This window comes from Rhea americana, unplaced genomic scaffold (assembly GCF_003343005.1).
Source record: "Rhea americana isolate MKP2758 unplaced genomic scaffold, rheAme1 scaffold_220, whole genome shotgun sequence".
NCBI classification, from domain to species: domain Eukaryota; kingdom Metazoa; phylum Chordata; class Aves; order Rheiformes; family Rheidae; genus Rhea; species Rhea americana.
In genome coordinates, this window is record NW_028186330.1 from 846,432 (window position 1) to 853,197 (window position 6,766).

Sequence of the window (6,766 nt, forward strand, 5' to 3'; positions counted from 1 at the left end):
AATTAAAGCAATAAGGGACTACATACCATGGGACATTACTTATGAAATGAAGCTCTGATCCTCTCATTAGCTGGGCATAAGCAGACCATTTTATTCACAACATTTTATTCCTGTTCTAGTCAATCAGATACTGAAGTTACATCAGAACAAGGATTTCAAAATTGAGACAGTGTGTGCGYGCACGTGTGTGTGTATATATATCAATAAATAAATGTCAAAAYGTATTATATTGCAATATATATTGCATGTATCATTTTATATTTCACTATATTATATAAATTGAAAAAGTGTAAAGAGATAAAATTCTAAAAGAGATAAAACACACAAATATGCTTAAAATATAGTGGGAAATAGAATGCTGTCAATAAAAATCATTTCTCCTTTTACATACTTGTCAAGACCCAGGTTTGCTGCTTTATTCTTCTTTGGAAGCAACTGAGAACTAAGTGCTAACACTAAGGCGGTGTAGAAGTTGCAGGGAACACACCACTACTCTAGCGGTCCAGCAATCAGCCTGAGAAGAGAAACACCAGACTCCAAGGAAGGGGCAAGAGCAGACCACGAGCTCTTCACCACTCGCTTTTGAGTTGTTATTGCAAGAGAGCTCGACTCTGGTAGCGTTTGCCCATGCGTGGTGCAAGCTGAACGCTGCAGCAACAGCCCTGGTTCACCTGCCGTGGAAACCCAGGGTACACAACAGCCAGAAAAAGACTGACAATGTCTTTATTCTGCAAAATCAAATTTAGAGGAGATGTAGAATGGTATTCAGAATACGCTATCGAGGAAGCCGAGCGCCGAGAGTTCGGTTATTTTATCCCGCAAAGGAGGCCGAGCGCACGAGGGCAGACTCCTTCCTCCACGCAGCCAGCACAGACCTCTGCCATTTGCACCGGGCTGGGTGCCTCCGTCTGCAGCACGCCAGAACGAACCCAGCTACGCACCAGGGAGTAACAGGAGGACCTCCTTAGACCAACCCGTCCTTTGCTCTTTAGCTCCTCCTTTGGAAGCTTTGGCATCTGTTCAAGTGCAGCTGGTTCAAGATGATATCCTCCAGGTCTAACTGGGGCTCAGGACCTTCCGGAGCTGTTGTGCCAGGGAACTAGGAGCAGCAGGGGAGGATTTTTCCCTACAATGAATAGTTTTGCTTGCTCCTCAAAACAAAAAAGAGATAAACTACTTCAAATTACTACTATTGGGCACATGCACAAATTGTGACAGAGGAGATCACGTAATATCACCTCAGTTTTACCTTTTATTTATATTTAATAATTATTTAAAGCTTACATTCCATTATTCCATTCTCCATAATCCCTGTCATCCCCAAGAGACTATTAGCAGAGCCAGCAGAGACTGTGGTGTCATCCTATGCTACTTCTGAAATACACATTTTAGTTCCCTTATCCCCTTTTAAGGAAGTGATCAGAAACAAGAACTTTAATAATCAAATTAAAGAAAATAAAAAATATTTTAACACTGACATTTAAACCACCTTAAGCACGACCTTCACACACGATTTTAATGTAGTAATGTCATTCAAAGAAAACTGAAAAAAAAGAAATAATTATTCACAAGCTTCCAGTTTTAATTAATGCTTCCTGATGTAATGAGAATAAAGTATGATTAGTGCGCCTGGCCTATAGAATTTCATACTGCATTATTATTATTTACAGTAGCTTTTACCATGTTTTAAAGCTGAAATCATTAATTTAAACCCTTAAAATCTCGACAAGATATGTTTACTACCAAGTCTTAAAAATAATTGGGTCATTATCATTAAAGCTCCTTAACTGACTCCAACTTAAAYGCGATTGGAATGGTTGCAATACGATGTATAAAATGAACGTATTTTTTAATCCCATTTTCAATGCTATGTGATCTAAACAACCAAGACATCAAAGGCGGAACTCCTTTTAACAGAGGATTTTTCAGTTTAATGGCATTCAGTTTTCCATTCTCCCCTTTGTCCCTCTCCCTTCGATTCCTCTGTTTACTTCAAATTATTTTCAACACGCCGCACCGAAAGCTGCGAGACCCTAATCGTATTGCTGGGAGCCAGATCTCCTGCCACGGAGACCCCATTCAGAACAGCCAGAACTGTTTCATTCAGAGGCCGTAACAATTATTTTGAAAAAGAAACGAAAACTTCAAGACACAGACAAATRAATCAACATATCCTCCAAAAATCACTAATCCAAAGATTGCTTCCATTTGCATYGGCAAAGACAGACAGCTCCGCAGGGCAATCCCGCACTGCCGGGCTTGTCCTGTCTAATTCCCACCTGATGGAAACACCRCTTTTACTGACTCGAGGACATAACGCATTTGACAGCGCACCCGACTACCATAGCGCGACATACCAGAATATATATATTTTTAATTGCAACGTGGTTGGWCAGGCAGCTTATAGACAACACACTTCTGCCTCGAACCACATGGAGGAGGACTACTGATGTGCCTTTAACGGACGCGGTGGGAGCTCAGTGACACCAGGGATGAAGTCGGAGGAGTATGATGGACCAAATATGCTGTTTGGGTTCAGCTCGTAACAGGACCACGTGGGGAAAGTTGATAGGTAAGCTTTAAAATGGTTGGCAGCTTATTTTAAAATCACACATCCAAAAGCTAATCTCTAGYTTACACCTCGTCCCATGGGAGCACCTTGTTGAATGAGCTTTTCGCCTGGGGAGCAGTTTATTACTTGACACTTCTGTGTCACCATACCAACCASTACCCATTTCTCTCCAGTTCTCCAGTACTTCCCACAAGCACGAGATTTCCGCTCATGCCTTCAGAGCTAGCCATACATTTAAAGACACTCTATATTGCCATTCACAGAAAGGTGCTGCTGCCCTCAGAAAATGCAGCATCCTTGTGGGCGAGTAGGCGCTTGATGAGCACAAGCCAAAGACAGGAAACTAAGAGGCTTAAAAGTCTTAGAGAAGACTAGGCAACAGTAAAATTCAGAAACTTGAAATTTTGCCTGTAAGGTACAGAGAATCCTCCTCAATTTAACTGCTCCGACCAACCCAAGTTGTCTCAGTTTGGGACGCATAGAAAGAAGCTGCTATCTCCTGTATTTTGACACTTTCAAAGTCTGCTGTTAACAGTTAGGACACTGTTTCAGCAAAGAAAGATTTGTATGTTGCAGAAGTGAAAGAGAACTTTGAATACTTCACAGTCTTGAAGACCTTCAATATTAGGTAGCACTGAAAAACACAGCAGCCTCACACACCACAATGGTATATGCACAATTTCACCTTCTTCTTTCTCATGTCTCTCCTTATGTTTGCACAATTACKTAGGCTGTGAATTCTTCAAAGCATGGGACATCCCCTCTTCTCACCTCCAAGCTGTCCTTGGATGCTACTGTACTATTTATCAATAAACACAAAATAAAATAAAACTCTGTCTTATCTATGAAGCGAGTATAATAGGTACAGTACCATGGGTCATTTCTTTCTTTCTTTTTTTCTTCTTCTTCTTCTTCTTCTTTTTTTTTTTTAATGGCAAAATCTGACTGTAGATGCTTATTATGGGTAGTAATAGAAGACTTTACCCTAGACCAGGATTCTGCTGCACTAGTATTGTACCGTTTTGGGGTGTTTCTTTGTTTTTTCATTTTTCTTTTTTTCCCCCTCCTTTTTCTTCACAGAGAACTTTAGAAAACASTCTATCCTAATTTCATTCTGTTTGGGCTGCATGATCACAGACTGTAAAACAGCCAAATCAGATTTGGTAAATCAAAGCTCTACCACTGTATCTACAAAACTATATGTAGCCCAAGGAAAGCCTTCATTGAAGTTGTGGGGCAAAAATTCGTAAGATTGACACTGCCAATCTGAATTCTCCAATACTCGATAACTTTGCGTATCAGAAGCCCACCACAGTAAACACTCAGAAGCACATATAGAACTTGACACCTGCACTGTCTGTCTCTCTATTTTGAAAATATTGTCAATAGGCAACGACCCAAATCTACCCGGGCTACTGTCCAAACCTGTGAGTCAGAAGGTTGGCAATGAAAGTTACACTAAAAAAAGAAAACAACCTGAGGGATGCTGTGCTTTCATTTAGGTGTAAATCTTTGCCTAAGAATACCTTTTTTTAAAATAAACCAGATGGCGAGGCAATGGCATCAATACTGGCTTGAGTACACACACTCTTAATAAACGCACTGGACAAAGTGGAATGTTCCTGATTTACTTATACACTTCAATCACCTTTATTGCTTATACAGTTTCTTTAATTTCTTTGATTGCTTTCATTAAGATCATTATTGACACAGTCCTGTGTCAAATAAGCAATCTCACTAAACTGGGATAAGCACGTTAGTGAATGATGTTTACCTTTTAAAAGTATCCTGAACGTTCCTTGCTTCATTCACTGGCCAAACTTCCGGATTAATGCTTGATGCTATTCTCTTTCTCCAGCATTTTCACGCTCCATATTGAAGCAAGATTACTAATACAYGGTATTGAATTATCCCATCTAAGGGCACTAATAACAATCAGATAGTTTCCCTCCATATTTGCTACACTCTTTAGTGCTAGCCAAAGCCTCATGCTTTGCACCTATAAATGGTGACATGTCCAGGRTGAGAAAACCACTGTGTGTACTGACTGGGCAATTAGTACCGGTTAAGGGGCTGATAGTTTGGGACTGCTGCACTGAGAATTTCACTCACTAGTATAACAGTAACATCTYTGCATGAGCTCGAGGTGTCACAGAGTGGATCAGAAATGCTTGCTCCAGCATGTCCTGCTTGAAACGGACAAYGTCTCCTTCAAGTGAAAGGGGAAGAAAAAAGAGAATTAGATCCCAAATATCAAGTCATTTTTTCCAGCTGATATCAGCTTGGATAAGGACAAACAGAACTGGGCAATGCAGCCTTCCCTCCACCACCAGAGTGCATGGGACCAACCGACTCCTGCCTGAGGAGCAGCCTCGTGTCATCCTTCCTGGGTTTCACAGGCTAAGGACGCCAGCCCTAGGCGCCGCAAGACTGAGAGTGAAACATCTCACAGAACTGGAGTACGGCATTGGACTTGGACGGTATTTTACTATACATGTGGGCTGTGTGTTACAGCTTCTCCTTTTCCTTTCTCTTCTCTAAAAGGAAAAAAAAATCCATATGATTTTTGTGCTTGCAAAAAGACAAAATGTACCTTCAAAACCACCAAGATCGAAACCTTTACCAACAAAGAGGAACGCTGTCCCAGTACTCTGGTTTGACCTGGAAAAGCAACTTAGAGGTGAAATCATTCAGCTGTYAGTGACTCTGCTAAGACTGCAGATAGTTCTAAGATCATCAAAAATCTATTATGACTAAAGGCAATAATCAATTAAAAAAATACAAATATTCAGCTAACTTATTTCTTTAATACCCCAATGCCAATAGTGATTAGAAGCCTCTACTGCCATCTTGCCTTTTTTTTCTTAAACAAACAGTTAGCTCTGCCAAGCCCCTAATTTGTTTCATACATTTTATATAAAATTTTCCTGCCAAAGCAATAGAGCCATGCTGCAATAAAGGCCRCTGTCAGGGGCATATAAAATCTCAATAAGCTCATCAATAAAATGGCTACTTAACTCCTATCCTAGCAGGAAAGTTTTGAGACTCTGATGTACGACTTTGTTGATGATGATTAGAGCAATGAAATGAATTCAAGGCTCGCAGGAGTGCAGAGCTGGCTCGGGGGAGACGGTGAAGCATGTGCCATGCCATTTGCTGCTCTCTGCCCACCAGGTTAGAGCCAGCCCAGCAGATATAGGGGCTCTGCACAACACATGGCCACTACCCCTCTGCTTTCCAGGCCTCACACTCCTTAACTCTTTACTCACAGATATTGGACTCGATGCTGTGGACAGGTAGAGCCTCCTCTAAATACAGATTACAAGAAACTACATTAGACTACAAACAAAAGCTCTGTCCTGCTTTTCCTTTCTTCAAAAAGGACACAATTTAGTCTTCCTTATTCTACCTTTCTTGACTCCTCCTCCACTTTTCCTTCTTCTTCTTCTCTTTCAAATGTATCTCATTCCCACATCTTCCATTTCCTTTCCTCAAATCACTTAAACTCTATTTGAACGAAGACCTTAGCGGAGATGATCCAGAAACATCTGCAATTTTAACTGCTTCACTACACCAGAGCAGTCTACCAAATCAAATTTTGGGGAAAGGAAACAATGTTACTTTTTTCCATATATCCAACTTAGCCCAGACTGTTTGGTGGTTATTTTCCAGACAAAGAAATGTTGCCAGATTCGCATTTAAACCATTATATTAGAAAAAGCACCCATATATTCATTCCAGCTTCAGATGATGATGGGTTTGCACTCTCTCCAGCTTCAGATGATGATGGGTTTGCATGCTCCACAACTCCCTCTGTTTACGTACACAGAAATGACAAGGGTTTGCCTACTCTGGATGTCTGCAAATTGCTGTTTTATCCATTTCTGAAATTCTTCCAGACAGAGGTGGAGAAAAGAAGAAAAAACACCCAAAACCAAGCAATGTATTCCTTTGAGCTTTCCGGCCCTTTCTGCAGTATTTTAAAACTGCTATATATCGTTGTCTTCCTGGGATATAATAATATCCTGTTTTCTTTTATAGTTTCACTGCTTACAATCTTTATCACTGCTTAGCATGGATTTGTTGTGTGCCTTTGCTAATAGATATATGGTTCACGCTAGTTGGAAACTAGCCAGTGACTGAATTAAAGCTGCAAAACTGATAGCTGTGAACCTATCTCAATCCTGTCAGTAG

General features: G+C 40.6%; 1 protein-coding gene across 1 annotated transcript in view; it reads right to left on the bottom strand.

Moving 5' to 3' along the window:
• VWC2 (von Willebrand factor C domain containing 2) overlaps positions 1 to 6,766 on the bottom strand; it is a 52,791-nt gene that overhangs the window by 23,048 nt on the left and 22,977 nt on the right. The window lies entirely within an intron of this gene.